The sequence below is a fragment of the Eptatretus burgeri genome, chromosome 4 (assembly GCF_056783735.1).
Source record: "Eptatretus burgeri isolate ZD-2024b chromosome 4, Ebu_testis_v1, whole genome shotgun sequence".
Classification (NCBI taxonomy): Eukaryota; Metazoa; Chordata; class Myxini; order Myxiniformes; family Myxinidae; genus Eptatretus; species Eptatretus burgeri.
The window spans coordinates 118,455,469-118,473,402 of NC_140964.1; the positions used below are offsets into that span (position 1 = coordinate 118,455,469).

Consider the following 17,934-nt stretch of genomic DNA (forward strand, 5'->3'; position numbering starts at 1 on the left):
TCTCTCTCTCTCTCTCTCTCTCTCTCTCTCTCTCTCTCTCTCTCTCTCTCTCTCTCTCTCTAACTGTCTCTCTCTAACTGTCTCTCTCTCTAACTGTCTCTCTCTAACTGTCTCTCTCTCTAACTGTCTCTCTCTAACTGTCTCTCTCTAACTGTCTCTCTCTAACTGTCTCTCTCTAACTGTCTCTCTCTCTCTCTCTCTCTCTCTCTCTCTCTCTCTCTCTCTCTCTCTCTCTCTCTCTCTCTCTCTCTCTCTCTCTCTCTCTCTCTCTCTCTCTCTCTCTCTCTCTCTCTCTCTCTCTCTCTCTAACTGTCTCTCTCTAACTGTCTCTCTCTCTCTCTAACTGTCTCTCTCTCTCTCTAACTGTCTCTCTCTCTCTCTCTCTCTCTCTCTCTCTCTCTCTCTCTCTCTCTCTCTCTCTCTCTCTCTCTCTCTCTCTCTCTCTCTCTCTCTCTCTCTAACTGTCTCTCTCTCTCTCTCTCTCTAACTGTCTCTCTCTCTCTCTCTCTCTAACTGTCTCTCTCTCTCTCTCTAACTGTCTCTCTCTCTCTCTCTCTCTAACTGTCTCTCTCTCTCTCTCTCTCTAACTGTCTCTCTCTCTCTCTAACTGTCTCTCTCTCTCTAACTGTCTCTCTCTCTCTAACTGTCTCTCTCTCTCTCTCTCTCTCTCTCTCTCTCTCTCTCTCTCTCTCTCTCTCTCTCTCTCTCTCTCTCTCTAACTGTCTCTCTCTAACTGTCTCTCTCTAACTGTCTCTCTCTAACTGTCTCTCTCTAACTGTCTCTCTCTAACTGTCTCTCTCTAACTGTCTCTCTCTAACTGTCTCTCTCTAACTGTCTCTCTCTCTCTCTCTCTCTCTCTCTCTCTCTCTCTCTCTCTCTCTCTCTCTCTCTCTCTCTCTCTCTCTCTCTCTCTCTCTCTCTCTCTCTCTCTCTCTCTCTCTCTCTCTCTCTCTCTCTCTCTCTCTCTCTCTCTCTCTCTCTCTAACTGTCTCTCTCTAACTGTCTCTCTCTAACTGTCTCTCTCTCTAACTGTCTCTCTCTCTAACTGTCTCTCTCTAACTGTCTCTCTCTAACTGTCTCTCTCACTCTCTCTCTCTCTCTCTCTCTCTCTCTCTCTCTCTCTCTCTCTCTCTCTCTCTCTCTCTCTCTCTCTCTCTCTCTCTCTCTCTCTCTCTAACTGTCTCTCTCTCTCTCTCTCTCTCTCTCTCTCTCTCTCTCTCTCTCTCTCTCTCTCTCTCTCTCTCTCTCTCTCTCTCTCTCTCTCTCTCTCTCTCTCTAACTGTCTCTCTCTCTCTCTCTCTCTAACTGTCTCTCTCTCTCTCTCTCTCTCTAACTGTCTCTCTCTCTCTCTCTAACTGTCTCTCTCTCTCTCTCTCTCTCTAACTGTCTCTCTCTCTCTCTCTCTCTCTAACTGTCTCTCTCTCTCTAACTGTCTCTCTCTCTCTAACTGTCTCTCTCTCTCTCTCTCTCTCTCTCTCTCTCTCTCTCTCTCTCTCTCTCTCTCTCTCTCTCTCTCTCTCTCTCTCTCTCTCTCTCTCTCTCTCTCTCTCTCTCTCTCTCACTGTCTCTCTCTAACTGTCTCTCTCTAACTGTCTCTCTCTAACTGTCTCTCTCTAACTGTCTCTCTCTAACTGTCTCTCTCTAACTGTCTCTCTCTAACTGTCTCTCTCTAACTGTCTCTCTCTAACTGTCTCTCTCTAACTGTCTCTCTCTAACTGTCTCTCTCTCTCTCTCTCTCTCTCTCTCTCTCTCTCTCTCTCTCTCTCTCTCTCTCTCTCTCTCTCTCTAACTGTCTCTCTCTCTCTCTCTCTCTCTCTCTCTCTCTCTCTCTCTCTCTCTCTCTCTAACTGTCTCTCTCTAACTGTCTCTCTCTAACTGTCTCTCTCTCTAACTGTCTCTCTCTAACTGTCTCTCTCTCTAACTGTCTCTCTCTAACTGTCTCTCTCTCTCTCTCTCTCTCTCTCTCTCTCTCTCTCTCTCTCTCTCTCTCTCTCTCTCTCTCTCTCTCTCTCTCTCTCTCTCTCTCTCTCTCTCTGTCTCTCTCTCTCTCTAACTGTCTCTCTCTCCTCTAACTGTCTCTTTCTCCTCTAACTGTCTCTCTCTCTCTCTAACTGTCTCTCTCTCTCTCTCTAACTGTCTCTCTCTCTCTCTAACTGTCTCTCTCTCTCTCTAACTGTCTCTCTCTCTCTCTAACTGTCTCTCTCTCTCTCTCTCTAACTGTCTCTCTCTCTCTCTCTCTAACTGTCTCTCTCTCTCTCTCTCTAACTGTCTCTCTCTCTCTCTCTAACTGTCTCTCTCTCTCTCTCTCTCTCTAACTGTCTCTCTCTCTCGCTCTCTCTCCCTCTCTTTCTCTCGCTCTCTCTCTCTCTCTCTCTCTAACTGTCTCTCTCTCTCTCTCTACCTGTCTCTCTCTCTCTCTCTCTCTCTCTAACTGTCTCTCTCTCTCTCTCTCTCTCTCTCTCTCTCTCTCTAACTGTCTCTCTCTCTCTCTCTCTCTCTCTCTCTCTCTCTCTCTCTCTCTCTCTCTCTCTCTCTCTCTCTCTCTCTCTCTCTCTCTCTCTCTCTCTCTCTCTCTCTCTCTCTCTCTCTCCTCTAACTGTCTCTCTCTCTCTCCTCTAACTGTCTCTCTCTCTCTCCTCTAACTGTCTCTCTCTCTCTCTCCTCTAACTGTCTCTCTCTCTCTCCTCTAACTGTCTCTCTCTCTCTCTCCTCTAACTGTCTCTCTCTCTCTCCTCTAACTGTCTCTCTCTCTCTCCTCTAACTGTCTCTCTCTCCTCTAACTGTCTCTCTCTCTCCTCTAACTGTCTCTCTCTCTCTCCTCTAACTGTCTCTCTCTCTCCTCTAACTGTCTCTCTCTCCTCTAACTGTCTCTCTCTCTCCTCTAACTGTCTCTCTCTCCTCTAACTGTCTCTCTCTCTCTCCTCTAACTGTCTCTCTCTCTCCTCTAACTGTCTCTCTCTCTCCTCTAACTGTCTCTCTCTCTCCTCTAACTGTCTCTCTCTCTCCTCTAACTGTCTCTCTCTCTCCTCTAACTGTCTCTCTCTCTCCTCTAACTGTCTCTCTCTCCTCTAACTGTCTCTCTCTCCTCTAACTGTCTCTCTCTCCTCTAACTGTCTCTCTCTCCTCTAACTGTCTCTCTCTCCTCTAACTGTCTCTCTCTCCTCTAACTGTCTCTCTCTCCTCTAACTGTCTCTCTCTCCTCTAACTGTCTCTTTCTCCTCTAACTGTCTCTCTCTCTCTCTAACTGTCTCTCTCTCTCTCTCTAACTGTCTCTCTCTCTCTCTAACTGTCTCTCTCTCTCTCTAACTGTCTCTCTCTCTCTCTAACTGTCTCTCTCTCTCTCTCTCTAACTGTCTCTCTCTCTCTCTCTCTAACTGTCTCTCTCTCTCTCTCTAACTGTCTCTCTCTCTCTCTCTAACTGTCTCTCTCTCTCTCTCTCTAACTGTCTCTCTCTCTCTCTCTCTCTCTCTCTGTCTCTCTCTCTCTCTCTCTCTCTCTCTCTCTCTCTCTCTCTCTCTCTCTCTCTAACTGTCTCTCTCTAACTGTCTCTCTCTAACTGTCTCTCTCTAACTCTCTCTCTCTAACTGTCTCTCTCTCTAACTGTCTCTCTCTAACTGTCTCTCTCTCTCTCTCTCTCTCTCTCTCTCTCTCTCTCTCTCTCTCTCTCTCTCTCTCTCTCTCTCTCTCTCTCTCTCTCTCTCTAACTGTCTCTCTCTCTCTCTCTCTGTCTCTCTCTCTCTCTCTCTCTCTCTCTCTCTCTCTCTCTCTCTCTCTCTCTCTCTCTCTCTCTCTCTAACTGTCTCTCTCTCTCTCTCTCTCTCTAACTGTCTCTCTCTCTCTCTCTCTAACTGTCTCTCTCTCTCTCTCTAACTGTCTCTCTCTCTCTCTCTCTCTAACTGTCTCTCTCTCTCTCTCTCTCTCTAACTGTCTCTCTCTCTCTAACTGTCTCTCTCTCTCTAACTGTCTCTCTCTCTCTAACTGTCTCTCTCTCTCTCTCTCTCTCTCTCTCTCTCTCTCTCTCTCTCTCTCTCTCTCTCTCTCTCTCTCTCTCTCTCTCTCTAACTGTCTCTCTCTCTCTAACTGTCTCTCTCTAACTGTCTCTCTCTAACTGTCTCTCTCTAACTGTCTCTCTCTAACTGTCTCTCTCTAACTGTCTCTCTCTAACTGTCTCTCTCTAACTGTCTCTCTCTAACTGTCTCTCTCTAACTGTCTCTCTCTCTCTCTCTCTCTCTCTCTCTCTCTCTCTCTCTCTCTCTCTCTCTCTCTCTCTCTCTCTCTCTCTCTCTCTCTCTCTCTAACTCTCTCTCTCTAACTGTCTCTCTCTAACTGTCTCTCTCTAACTGTCTCTCTCTCTAACTGTCTCTCTCTAACTGTCTCTCTCTCTCTGTCTCTCTCTCTCTCTCTCTCTCTCTCTCTCTCTCTCTCTCTCTCTCTCTCTCTCTCTCTCTCTCTCTCTCTCTCTCTCTCTCTCTCTCTCTCTCTCTCTCTCTCTCTCTCTAACTGTCTCTCTCTCTCTCTAACTGTCTCTCTCTCTCTCTCTGTCTCTCTCTCTCTCTCTAACTGTCTCTCTCTCTCTCTAACTGTCTCTCTCTCTCTCTCACTGTCTCTCTCACTCTCTCACTGTCTCTCTCACTCTCTCACTGTCTCTCTCACTCTCTCACTGTCTCTCTCACTCTCTCACTCTAACTGTCTCTCTCTCTCTCTCTCTCTAACTGTCTCTCTCTCTCTCTCTCTCTCTCTCTCTCTCTCTCTCTCTCTCTCTCTAACTGTCTCTCTCTCTCTCTCTCTCTCTCTCTCTCTCTCTCTCTCTCTCTCTCTCTCTCTCTCTCTCTCTCTCTCTCTCTCTCTCTCTCTCTCTCTCTCTCTCTCTCTCTCTCTCTCTCTAACTGTCTCTCTCTCTCTCTCTAACTGTCTCTCTCTCTCTCTCTAACTGTCTCTCTCTCTCTCTCTCTAACTGTCTCTCTCTCTCTCTCTCTCTCTCTGTCTCTCTCTCTCTCTCTCTCTCTCTCTCTCTCTCTCTCTCTCTCTCTCTCTCTCTCTCTCTCTCTCTCTCTCTCTCTCTCTCTCTCTCCTCTAACTGTCTCTCTCTCTCTCCTCTAACTGTCTCTCTCTCTCTCCTCTAACTGTCTCTCTCTCTCTCCTCTAACTGTCTCTCTCTCTCTCTCCTCTAACTGTCTCTCTCTCTCTCCTCTAACTGTCTCTCTCTCCTCTAACTGTCTCTCTCTCCTCTAACTGTCTCTCTCTCCTCTAACTGTCTCTCTCTCCTCTAACTGTCTCTCTCTCTCCTCTAACTGTCTCTCTCTCTCCTCTAACTGTCTCTCTCTCTCCTCTAACTGTCTCTCTCTCCTCTAACTGTCTCTCTCTCTCCTCTAACTGTCTCTCTCTCTCCTCTAACTGTCTCTCTCTCTCCTCTAACTGTCTCTCTCTCTCCTCTAACTGTCTCTCTCTCTCCTCTAACTGTCTCTCTCTCTCCTCTAACTGTCTCTCTCTCCTCTAACTGTCTCTCTCTCCTCTAACTGTCTCTCTCTCTCCTCTAACTTCTTCTCTCTCCTCTAACTGTCTCTCTCTCCTCTAACTGTCTCTCTCTCCTCTAACTGTCTCTCTCTCCTCTAACTGTCTCTCTCTCCTCTAACTGTCTCTCTCTCCTCTAACTGTCTCTCTCTCTCCTCTAACTGTCTCTCTCTCCTCTAACTGTCTCTCTCTCCTCTAACTGTCTCTCTCTCTCCTCTAACTGTCTCTCTCTCCTCTAACTGTCTCTCTCTCCTCTAACTGTCTCTCTCTCCTCTAACTGTCTCTCTCTCCTCTAACTGTCTCTCTCTCCCTCTAACTGTCTCTCTCTCCTCTAACTGTCTCTCTCTCCTCTAACTGTCTCTCTCTCCTCTAACTGTCTCTCTCTCCTCTAACTGTCCCTCTCTCCTCTAACTCTCTCTCTCTCCTCTACCTCTCTCTCTCTCCTCCTTATCTCTCTCTCTCCTCTAACTCTCTCTCTCTCCTCTAACTCTCTCTCTCTCTCTCCTCTAACTCTCTCTCTCTCCTCTAACTCTCTCTCTCTCCTCTAACTGTGTCTGTCTCCTCTAACTCTCTCTCTCTCCTCTAACTCTCTCTCTCCTCTCACTCTCTCTCTCTCCTCTAACTCTCTCTCTCTCCTCTAACTCTATCTCTCTCCTCTAACTCTCTATCTCTCTCCTCTAACTCTCTCTCTCTCCTCTAACTGTCTCTCTCTCCTCTAACTGTCTCTCTCTCCTCTAACTGTCTCTCTCTCCTCTAACTCTCTCTCTCTCCTCTAACTCTCTCTCTCTCCTCTTACTCTCTCTCTCCTCTAACTCTCTCTCTCTCTCTCCTCTAACTCTCTATCTCTCTCCTCTAACTCTCTCTCTCTCTCCTCTAACTCTCTCTCTCTCTCCTCTAACTCTCTCTCTCTCTCCTCTAGCTCTCTCTCTCCTCTACCTCTCTCTCTCTCTCTCCTCTCCCTCTCTCTCTCTCTCTCTCCTCTAACTCACCCTCTCTCTCTCCTCTAACTCTCTCTCTCTCCTCTAACTCTCTCTCTCTCCTCTAACTGTCTCTCTCTCCTCTAACTCTCTCTCTCTCCTCTAACTCTCTCTCTCTCCTCTAACTCTCTCTCTCCTCTAACTCTCTCTCTCCTCTAACTCTCTCTCTCCTCTAACTCTCTCTCTCTCCTCTAACTCTCTCTCTCTCCTCTAACTCTCTCTCTCCTCTAACTCTCTCTCTCTCCTCTAACTCTCTCTCTCTCCTCTAACTCTCTCTCTCTCTCTCTCTCTCTCTCTCTCTCTCTCTCTCTCTCTCTCTCTCTCTCTCTCTCTCTCTCTCTCTCTCTCTCTCTCTCTCTCTCTCTCTCTCTCTCTCTCTCTCTCTCTCCTCTAACTGTCTCACACCTCTGCCTCTCTTACCCCTATCCCACCCCTCTCTCACTCTCCCACCCCTTTCCCTCTGCCTCTCTCCGAACCCTCTACCTCTCTTCGATCCCTCTCCCTCTCTCCGACCCCTCTCCCTTTCTCCCTCTTCACCCCCCCATCCTCTCTCCCTCCCTCCCTCACTCTTCTCTCTCCCTCCTCTTCCTCTTTCTCCCCACCCCGTAATATTCCCATCATCAAAGTGACAGGTTTCGTTTGCTAATCTAATACTAATAAATGTCAGTGTGGGTGTCTCCTCCATAACCCCAAAACCATGAATGCTAGGGGCCCTAAACTTTGCAAGCATCCTTGTAGAACTCCAACGGAGTGCAGGAGTGAGAATTGGGTGTTTGGGTTAATTAAAACACCCCTTTTGAAGATAATTAATGGCCTTATTTAATTATATCTTTATGAGGCACATACTCTGCCACCTCACTCTCAATCGGGTCTAAATATTCATTCTGGGATACCTCGCTGGGGAATGAAGCCACCATTTTTTTCCCTGCTCAACCATACCTAGACTTGGAACAAGCACGATTTCTTAACGACAAAGCTTTTTTTTTCACTTTCCTCACCCATATTATCGAATGCCTGATCATCATACCAACAAACCACTGGATACATTGCAATGCTTATAAACATCCAGAGACGCCAGCATTCGTGGCTTTATTTCATTTCCGCACATGTCATAACCTCAACAATCTCTTAAACTAAGCCAAATTACAAAATTTAAGCTCCAGAATTGAACTTAGCAGCTGCTCCTCCTCATAAAAAAGTGTTCATTTGTCCAATTTGGACATATTTGATATTTCAGACGTCTCCGGGAGGTGTGTGTTTAATATGACGGTTCGGTGATTGTTAATCACTTGCCAAGCAAGCCGTTCCTTATCATACATTTTGTTGGAGTGCTTAAGCCATTTGGCAAGCACTCTACAATATTCGCACTGTCACTGAATAATGTATATCGATCGACTTGACCAATGTTCAGGGGTCACTCCCCTGCAATGGCCCCACGTTGTTCTGCAGTCACTTTGGCATAAATGCAAATTTAAAATATTAAACGTTTCATTAACATCACGGTAGGATAGCTGAGAGGTACACACGCTCACTCTAAGCTGTCTAGCATGGGTTCGAATCCCGACCCAGCTATAAACTTGTCATCCCGGTGTTTCATTGGCAGGGTGATTCATCAATGTGTGTGCCGTTTCTTGAATGGATGTTAAACTGGGCATCACATCGGCCGGAATCCCCCCTCCTCTTCTCTCCCCCTCCACAATCTCCCCCTCCGCACTCTCCTCTCCCCTCTCCCCCACTCTCCTCTCCCCCACTCTCCTCTCCCCCACTCCCCTCTCCCCCACTCCCCTCTCCCCCACTCCCCTCTCCCCCACTCCCCTCTCCCCCACTCCCCTCTCCCCACTCCCCTCTCCCCATTCCCCTCTCTCTCATTCCCCTCTCTCCCACTCCCCCTCTACCTCTTTTACCCATCCACCTCTCACCCCTACCCCACCCCTCTCTCTCTCTCTCTCTCTCCCCCACCCCTATTGCTCTCTCTCACCCCTCTCCCTCCCACCCCTATCTCTCTCCCTCAACCCAATGCCTCTCTCTGACACCTCTTCCTCTCTCTGACCCTCTCCCTCTCTCCCTCTCAACCTCCGTCCTTTCTCCGTCCCCTCCTTCCTCTATTCTTCCCTCCCTTCTCTTTCCCTCCTCTCCTTCTTTCTCTCCCCCCCCCCACCTTAATATTCCCATCAGCGAAGTGACAGGTTGTATTTGCTTGTAATAATAATACTAATACGAATAATTGTATACAATAATACACTTATTCTGTTTCTTTATTTGTCTCTCTGACCATTTTCTCATAAACTACTCGACCACAGACCATAAAACCCATATCTTTATAAAGGTCTTTGAGGAGTTCCAGTGGTGCATTATTTTTCCATAAGGAATGACCTTATGCAGGTGTTCCAAAAAGACCATGCCAAATTTGGTTGATGATATATTTATCACCACAAATGACACAATGATACCCTTTCGTTTACATGATACAGAAATACATAAAGTTTTGTGCACTCCATAAATACACTTCAATGTGAGCTCAGTTTGTCAAACACAGGACATCAAGGACACGAGGTCTTGCGATGTTCGGCTCAGCATGTTTACGTCCACCAGTGCGCATGTAGCTGTGATCCGAGAATGACGATCCTGCAGGTTTTCCACCTTGGTGTTGTGGACAACATCATTGACAAGCCCCTAGAGAAAAAAAAAACAAAACAAAAGGGGTTATGTCTGGTGATCGTGGGGACCAGGCGGTTGGTCCGTTTCAGCCAATCCACCAACCTGTAAATGCTTCATTCAGAACGGCTCGAACAAATATGGCCCAATGAGGGCGAGTGCCGTCCTGTTGAAAAATGATATCGGGTTTCCTGGTCTTCAATCTGGAGGAAGGCGAATCCTTCCAACATGTTCATGTAAATTGTTGAGGTCACTGTATCCTCCACAAAGAAAAATGGACCCAACAAGCAGTCATGGAGAAGGCCACACCACACATTGGTCTTTGGGCTATTGCGTATGTGTTCAATTACCCTGTGGGGGTTGTTGGGGCCCCAGATCCTCACATTTTGCCGATTCACTTTCCCCGATACATGAAAGCAAGCTTGTGTATGAACATGACCTTTTTCAGGTAAACTTCATCACCCTCGATGCGACGAAGCGTTTCCAAGGCAAATGTCTTGTGTTTTGGTCCGTCATTTGGTTTGAGTTCCTGCAGAAGCTGCACCTTAGAGGCATAAAACTTCTGTGTTTTATGCAAAATCCTGTGTACAGTGGTGGTTGGTAGTCCCAGTTCTCTGGATGCATGTCAAATTGATTTTCTGGGATGTTGAAATTATTCACTCACTCGTTCAATGTCTGCTGCATTTATGCTTGATCGACCAGGACTTTTTTTGTTTCTGACAACTTCAGGTCTTCTTAAATCTATTGCATCACTTTCTGATACCAGTCTGTGATGGCGGATTTCTTGTACGGAAATTTCACTGAACTTGCGTGTCAGATCTCGTCTCGATGAACCATTCGAATCACTGAGCTTTCTCCTATGGAGTCGCCATTTTGTTTTACATTTAACCACCAGACCTGAAAATGTCAAACTTTATGAGTTTCTGTATCATATAAAACAAAGGGTATTGTTGTATCATTTGTGGCAATAAATATATTAACCAAAGTTATCCAGGTCTTTCTGGAACACCCTGGTTTTGTTTTGTTTTGTTTTTATCATTACATGGAGTTTACTTAACTGCTATATTTACTGAAAAATGGTGAGATTGTGAGTTAAATGTATTTTTATCATGTACTTTTAAAATTGCTCTTAACGAACGGAAATTGGAGTGTTAAGAACGGGAAGAAAGGGGGAAGAGATTGTGAATTTAATGTTGTTCCGTCGTTATTTACTTTTAACATTGTTGTTAATGAACGTGAAAATGAACAATGCCGGCATGATGGGTCAATGGCCTCCTTCTGCACCAAAGTTCCATGTGTACCCCTATTTAACATCGTTTAGGATGGGAAGAAAGGGGGAAGGGAGGACAGAGAGTTAGGGTTTTGGGGGCAGAGAGTTGGGAGAGTGAGGTTGAGACATTGGGAGGGGGGATTTAACACTTGGTGCTGGGAGGGGGTGTTGAGGACTTCTGCAAGAAAGGGCGAGGAGAGGACAGAGTTGGGTTGGGGGAGAAGAACAGAGAAGGGAAAGAGAGTTGGGAGAGGGGGTTGAGGCTTGGGGTTAGTGGCGTGGAATCGAGGACTTGATAAAGAAAGGAGGAAGGGAAGACATAGGGTGGGGTGTAGAGGGGGGCAGAGAGTTTGGGGAGGTGGTGTGGGGGAAGGGGGTTGAAGATGGGATTGGGAGGGGGAATTGAGGACCTGAGGTTGGGAGGGTGGGTTGCAAACTTGGGGTTTGGGGGGAAGGGCATGAGTTGAGCACTTAAAGAAGAAAGGGGGAGGGGAGAATAGAGAGTTAGGTTGGGGAGGGCGGCAGAGAGTGGACAGAAAGCTAGGACAATTGATGTTGAGGCTTTATGGCGGGAGGGCGGTTGAGGAGTTGGGGGTCGGGGGTTGGAAGATTTGTCGTGTGGAGGGCATTTTAAGACTTTGGTCTGGGAGGGAGGGGAGGCTAATGGAGATGGGGTTGGGGGTAGGGTTGAGGACTTGATGAAGAAAGGGGGAGGGGGAGTTGAGAACTTGAAATCACATTTTACATTGCGTGGAATTTCCGTTGCTCCCTGACAGTAAAACTAATATATTATTGCTATACACAGGAAGCCATTAGGCCCATGAAAAGCTGCATCATGATTGCCAACATGTGGTTGTAATGGAGCGCTGTTTAACCGCATGCACTTAATTACCATGCAGTGGCTGGGTTGTATGATCGATTTCATAATCGATTGAATAGATTTATTTCCCATTCATGTATTGTTCCTCCTGACAGGATAGCCTCAAAGTATGTGCACTCTCCTCTGAGCTGTCTTGCTTGGGTTTGAATCTCGGCCCAGCTACAAATTGTCATTCTGGTGTGTTAGCATGCATGATGACACATCAATGTGAACACCATCGCTGGGATGGACGTTAAACTGGGCGTTCCGTGACTCCTGTCTGCTTGCATTGGGTCCTGTGCCCACCCTATTGCTCAAACCATTTTTATAAAAAACATTTCTGAATTGGTACCACCATTTCCACAGATAATTTGGTGCATTTCAAGGTCTTTATCCCAGTAATCATGGATGTTAAAGAGATAACCGTGGAACCTAGGGAGTTTTGGGAAGCCATCTATTTAGTACATGCATAAATGTGGCGGAATTTTGACCTCCCTTTTCACACAACATAGATGTCAGTCCAGGCTGACAAGATGGCTTAGTGGTCTAGCCTTATTTCGAATCCCAACTCAGCTGTAAACTGATGAATCACCCTACCCTTGAAACACAAGGATGCCAATGTATGTGCCGTCTCATCTCAGATCACTCATTTATTCTCATCCTAAATCACCAGTTTGGTTTCAGACCAGGTCATTCCACCTTGGACATGCTGCTTCTACTCACGCAACAGTGGATGGAAGCCCTCAATGTCAGATATGAGATCAAAGATGTATCTCATGCTTTCGATACAGTCGGGCATTCTGCCTTAATCTCCAAACCCACTGATTATGGGCCGATTACATCCAAGGCCAACTCCACACATGGCTTACTGATTTCCTCTACTCTCGTAGCCAACAGCTGTGGTGCTCATTGGATTGAATCCTTTCATCTCCTCTCCCTGTCAAGGCTGGAGTACCGCAAGGTCTCCTATTCCTATTACTGATCTTCATCAATGATCTCTCTGACTCTCTGGAAAATCCTCTATCTATTTGCTGATGATTCCACCCTCTGCCATGACATGCCTCTTCCCTCAGACAGGGGGGCTGCGGCCTCTTCCCTCTCTTCAGACCTTGAAAAAAATCACAAGCTGGTCAAACACTTGGAATATGTCTTTCAATATTGACAAATCTCACACTCTCACTATCTCTCCGGAAAGGACCATCTAGCAAACACTCCCATCAACTTTCTTAACAAGCCTCTTGAGGAAATTTAGTCATTCGAGCTCCTGGGTCTCACTGTCAGCCATGATCTTTCTTTGGCAAACCACATTTCAAAGTTGGTCTCCAAATCCAGATGCCGACTGGGCATCCTCCGTTGTACAAAGTCCTTCATTGGCACACCTGAACTCCTATCCACCTACAAGGCCTTCATCCACAGCTTGATGGAGTACTGCCCTCCCTTCTGGGCTGGCTTCCCTGCCTCACAACTTGCTCAGCCTTATACCGTGGAAACCAAGTTATTTAATATTATTGGAATCTCCTGCGATTAAACTGAGTGATTATATGGGCCTATCACTTTGCAATCACAGACAAGTCGGTGTTCTCTTTTTCTTCCACTGCCTCCTTTCTGGTCTTGCACCCTTTCCTCTTTCTGTGCTTTGTCCCTCACAGGTTCTGCAGGGCTGACACAGTCCATCATCAACCCACTTCTGGTGAAACTACCTACATCCAGGATCAGTGCTCACCACCACTCATTTGTTTCTCTTTTTTCCCACCTGTGGAACAGCTTCCACATCCTCTTCAATCTTATTCTTCCCTCCAGGTCTTCAAGACAGCTGTTCACCACCATCTCAAATTATCCCCAATCCAAAATCATGATCTTTTCTACCCTCGTTAACCCAACCCAATCCCTCCTCATTTCCAAATTTCCAGTTTTCCCTCCTTGGAGTTTCCTTCTGTATCCATCTTGTCCACCCCATGTTTCCTCTCTTGCCCATCCCCCCCCCACCATTCCTCCTCAAATCTATTGTTTGTCCAAGTCTCCCTCTATCTTGACCTTCTACCTTGCTGTTGGTGTTTCCCCCCTCTCTCTTCTGCTCCCTTTGCGTGTTTTGCATCCTGTTTTTGTCTGATATGTCCTGATCCGTTCACTGTACTAGCTCTTCCACGAGCCTCGACTATGTATGTAAAAAAAACTGCCAAAGGGGTCTAAATGTTATTATAAGGTCTGAAAGGAATGAACGTCTAAAGGCCGAAAGGTCTAAAAGGGTATAAAGGAGTCAAAGGGATTTAAGGGTATAACGGAATATATCAGGGTCTTAGAGTTCTAAATGGTAAAACAGGATCTGAGGGGTTTCAGGAGTATACGTCTCAGGGGTCTATAGGGTCAACAGGCTGTTAAGCGTCGAAGGGTTCAAACGGGGCATTAGGGGTCTTAAGGGTCTCAAGGGGTCGAATGTAATCAATACACCGACTCGCGTTCTGTGCGGGCAAACAAACAAACAAGAAAAAAGACGTCGTGCAGAGCACGATACTTGCAAAATCCACCCCTCTCCAAAGGTTGCCATGGATACATCAAATTATACATTTCATTAAGCTTAAATTTGACGATCTACTTCAAAGCTCAGGTCAATTGGATGAAAATTTATTATTTTTCACATTGAAATTGATGATTTCAGAAGTTTGACCTTGAGTTGACCTTTGACATATTGACCTCAAAAATAGTTGGTTTCCAAATTCAGTGATGCATTCTGCAATTGCTGCTTAATATTCAGGTTAACCAGATGAAAATTGATGATTTTTCAGATTAAATTTGATGATTTCAGAAGTTTGACCTTTGACCTTTTCACCACAAAAAAATAGTGGCTTTCCCAATTCAGTGATGGACGATGCAAATCCTATTCAACTTTCAAGTTGTTGGAATGTAAATTGATTATTTTTCAGTTGAAAATTGATGATTTTCAATGGTTGCCCTTTAGTTGACCTTTGACATTTTCATCTCAAAAATAGTTGGTTTCACAATTTAGTAACGCACTATACAATTGCTGTTTAACTTTCAAGTCAATCCGGATGAAAAATGACGATTTTATAAATTTGACCCAAAGATGACCTTTTACCTTTGACCTCAAAATCAATAGGCTTCTCAGATGAGACTATCTCTACAACTTGGCATTTCTTGGACTATTGCGAGTGTCTCGTTCTTAGAACATTTTGAAGACACCTCGTAAATTTTCCTTCCAAATGATGCTTGTACATGTATCACGAAGTTAAAATATAAAAACGTTTCTCGACGATTCAGGCCTCACCAATGAAGATGAAATTCACCACTCCAACCTCCACCACCATCACCACAACCACCACTACAACCACCACCTGGTAAGTCGTTGGTGTGGATGGAGAGAGGAGCTGTGGGGCCAGGAGAGGGAGAGTTCATGTTGAAGATTGAGAAAGATCTGCAGGGTAAGATTTATTTTATTTTTTTACATGGTATGACCTAGGGGTGCAGCATTGTAGAACATGTAGTTGTATTTTGTTCAAGATTAGAACGGGGAGATGTTTGTTGGATTAAAAATGGTTTCATTTGTAGTTTTATATTCTCAACACTGTCTTCGGCTGCTCGAGAGTCATGTTTTTTGATGTAATCCTCAAGAAAACCGTTTGACACCTTGGACAGCAGATTTGGCTCGGTCACGATCGTGGGCTCCCCCATCATGAGAATAACGGCTCCCCCATCATGGGAATAACGTGAGCTCCCCCATCATGGGAATAACGTGGGCTCCCCCATCATGGGAATAACGTGGGCTCCCCCATCATGGGAATAACGTGGGCTCCCCCATCATGGGAATAACGTGGGCTCCCCCATCATGGGAATAACGTGGGCTCCCCCATCATGGGAATAACGTGGGCTCCCCCATCATGGGAATAACGTGGGCTCCCCCATCATGGGAATAACGTGAGCTCCCCCATCATGGGAATAACGTGGGCTCCCCCATCATGGGAATAACGTGGGCTCCCCCATCATGGGAATAACGTGGGCTCCCCCATCATGGGAATAACGTGAGCTCCCCCATCATGGGAATAACGTGAGCTCCCCCATCATGGGAATAACGTGAGCTCCCCCATCATGGGAATAACGTGGGCTCCCCCATCATGGGAATAACGTGGGCTCCCCCATCATGGGAATAACGTGGGCTCCCCCATCATGGGAATAACGTGGGCTCCCCCATCATGGGAATAACGTGGGCTCCCCCATCATGACTCCCGTGCTCGACGTCCCTCACCTGACCTGACCTGACCTGATCTGAGTGGGGTTCCCATGTGGAATACTCTTACTAACCCGGTCCAATAGAGGGCGCCCTGGGCCAGGCCGCTCTCAGTTTTCTTCCCACAAGGAGCCACCGCCCAGACTTCGCCAATACTCCAACAGCTCAGGGTGGGAGGAAGCTTGTGGGGTGGGGAGGGGGAAGTGGAAAGAGAGACAGAAGGGAGAGGGATGTTCATGAACCCGAAAAGGAAAATCCGCTGTGCTGCCGCAGCGATCATTTGAAGAACTATGTGACCTGCTCACCACCCAGGAGACATCTCTGAGCACCACCAAACCACAGCCCCATCGCAAAGCTTGCTCCTCCACATGATCTCCTTCACGTGAGTACAGGAACGGTGACCGCCTGGTTCGCGGGTCTGTGTCCGCTCTCCATGACGGAGACGGGCGGGAAGTGCGCTCGGTCCTCCGGTCTGTGCCCGTTCGGTGCGGCTGTCTGCACTGCACTTCCCGCGACAACCTGTGACAGCCCGTTCGGCTGCAGTGGGTGGGTTGGCTGTACGAAAACTGAGAAAAAAAGTTCCTGCGCACGGATGGAGAGCTTTAGTAACACTTTGCGTTCAAGAGTTTACTTGCACTGTTCGCTGAACTTGGTCACTCCATCCTGCATGGTGTTTCATGCAGTGAGTTTTACTCCATCCTGCATGGTGTTTCATGCAGTGAGTTTTACTCCATCCTCTGATGTTTTGTGCACAGTGAGTTTTACTCCATCCTCTGATGTTTTGTGCACAGTGAGTTTTACTCCATCCTGCATGGTGTTTCGTGCAGTGAGTTTTACTCCATCCTCTGATGTTTTGTGCACAGTGGGTTTTACTCCATCCTCTGATGTTTTGTACACAGTGAGTTTTACTCCATCCTCTGATGTTTTGTACACAGTGAGTTTTACTCCATCCTGCATGGTGTTTCGTGCAGTGGGTTTTACTCCATCCTCTGAAGTTTTGTACACAGTGAGTTTTACTCCATCCTGCATGGTGTTTCATGCAGTGAGTTTTACTCCATCCTCTGATGTTTTGTGCACAGTGAGTTTTACTGCACAGTTGGTCTTACTCCATCTTCTGATGTTTTGTGCACAGTGAGTTTTACTCCATCCTGCATGGTGTTTCATGCAGTGAGTTTTACTCCATCCTCTGATGTTTTGTGCACAGTGGGTTTTACTCCATCCTCTGATGTTTTGTGCACAGTGAGTTTTACTCCATCCTCTGATGTTTTGTGCACAGTGAGTTTTACTCCATCCTGCATGGTGTTTCGTGCAGTGAGTTTTACTCCATCCTCTGATGTTTTGTGCACAGTGGGTTTTACTCCATCCTCTGATGTTTTGTACACAGTGAGTTTTACTCCATCCTCTGATGTTTTGTACACAGTGAGTTTTACTCCATCCTGCATGGTGTTTCGTGCAGTGGGTTTTACTCCATCCTCTGAAGTTTTGTACACAGTGAGTTTTACTCCATCCTGCATGGTGTTTCGTGCAGTGAGTTTTACTCCATCCTCTGATGTTTTGTGCACAGTGAGTTTTACTGCACAGTTGGTCTTACTCCATCTTCTGATGTTTTGTGCACAGTGAGTTTTACTCCATCCTGCATGGTGTTTCGTGCAGTGAGTTTTACTCCATCCTCTGATGTTTTGTGCACAGTGGGTTTTACTCCATCCTCTGATGTTTTGTACACAGTGAGTTTTACTCCATCCTGCATGGTGTTTTGTGCAGTGGGTTTTACTCCATCCTCTGATGTTTTGTGCACAGTGAGTTTTACTCCATCCTACATGGTGTTTCTTGCAGTGGGTTTTACTCCATCCTCTGATGTTTTGTACACAGTGAGTTTTACTCCATCTTCTGATGTTTTGTGCACAGTGAGTTTTACTCCATCCTGCATGGTGTTTCGTGCAGTGAGTTTTACTCCATCCTCTGATGTTTTGTGCACAGTGAGTTTTACTCCATCCTGCATGGTGTTTCATGCAGTGAGTTTTACTCCATCCTCTGATGTTTTGTGCACAGTGAGTTTTACTCCATCCTGCATGGTGTTTCGTGCAGTGAGTTTTACTCCATCCTCTGATGTTTTGTGCACAGTGAGTTTTACTCCATCCTGCATGGTGTTTCATGCAGTGAGTTTTACTCCATCCTCTGATGTTTTGTGCACAGTGGGTTTTACTCCATCCTCTGATGTTTTGTACACAGTGAGTTTTACTCCATCCTCTGATGTTTTGTACACAGTGAGTTTTACTCCATCCTGCATGGTGTTTCGTGCAGTGGGTTTTACTCCATCCTCTGAAGTTTTGTACACAGTGAGTTTTACTCCATCCTGCATGGTGTTTCATGCAGTGAGTTTTACTCCATCCTCTGATGTTTTGTGCACAGTGAGTTTTACTGC

The 17,934-nt window shown here is 46.3% G+C and overlaps 1 protein-coding gene across 1 annotated transcript in view; it reads left to right on the plus strand.

Moving 5' to 3' along the window:
- The first annotated feature begins 15,695 nt into the window (after positions 1–15,695).
- LOC147028964 (SPRY domain-containing SOCS box protein 4-like) overlaps positions 15,696–17,934 on the plus strand; it is a 206,254-nt gene continuing 204,015 nt past the window's right edge. Inside the window, exon 1 of the mRNA XM_085879849.1 lies at positions 15,696–15,894. The gene's annotated coding sequence lies outside the window, so the exon portion shown is untranslated. The remainder of the gene's footprint in view (positions 15,895–17,934) is intronic.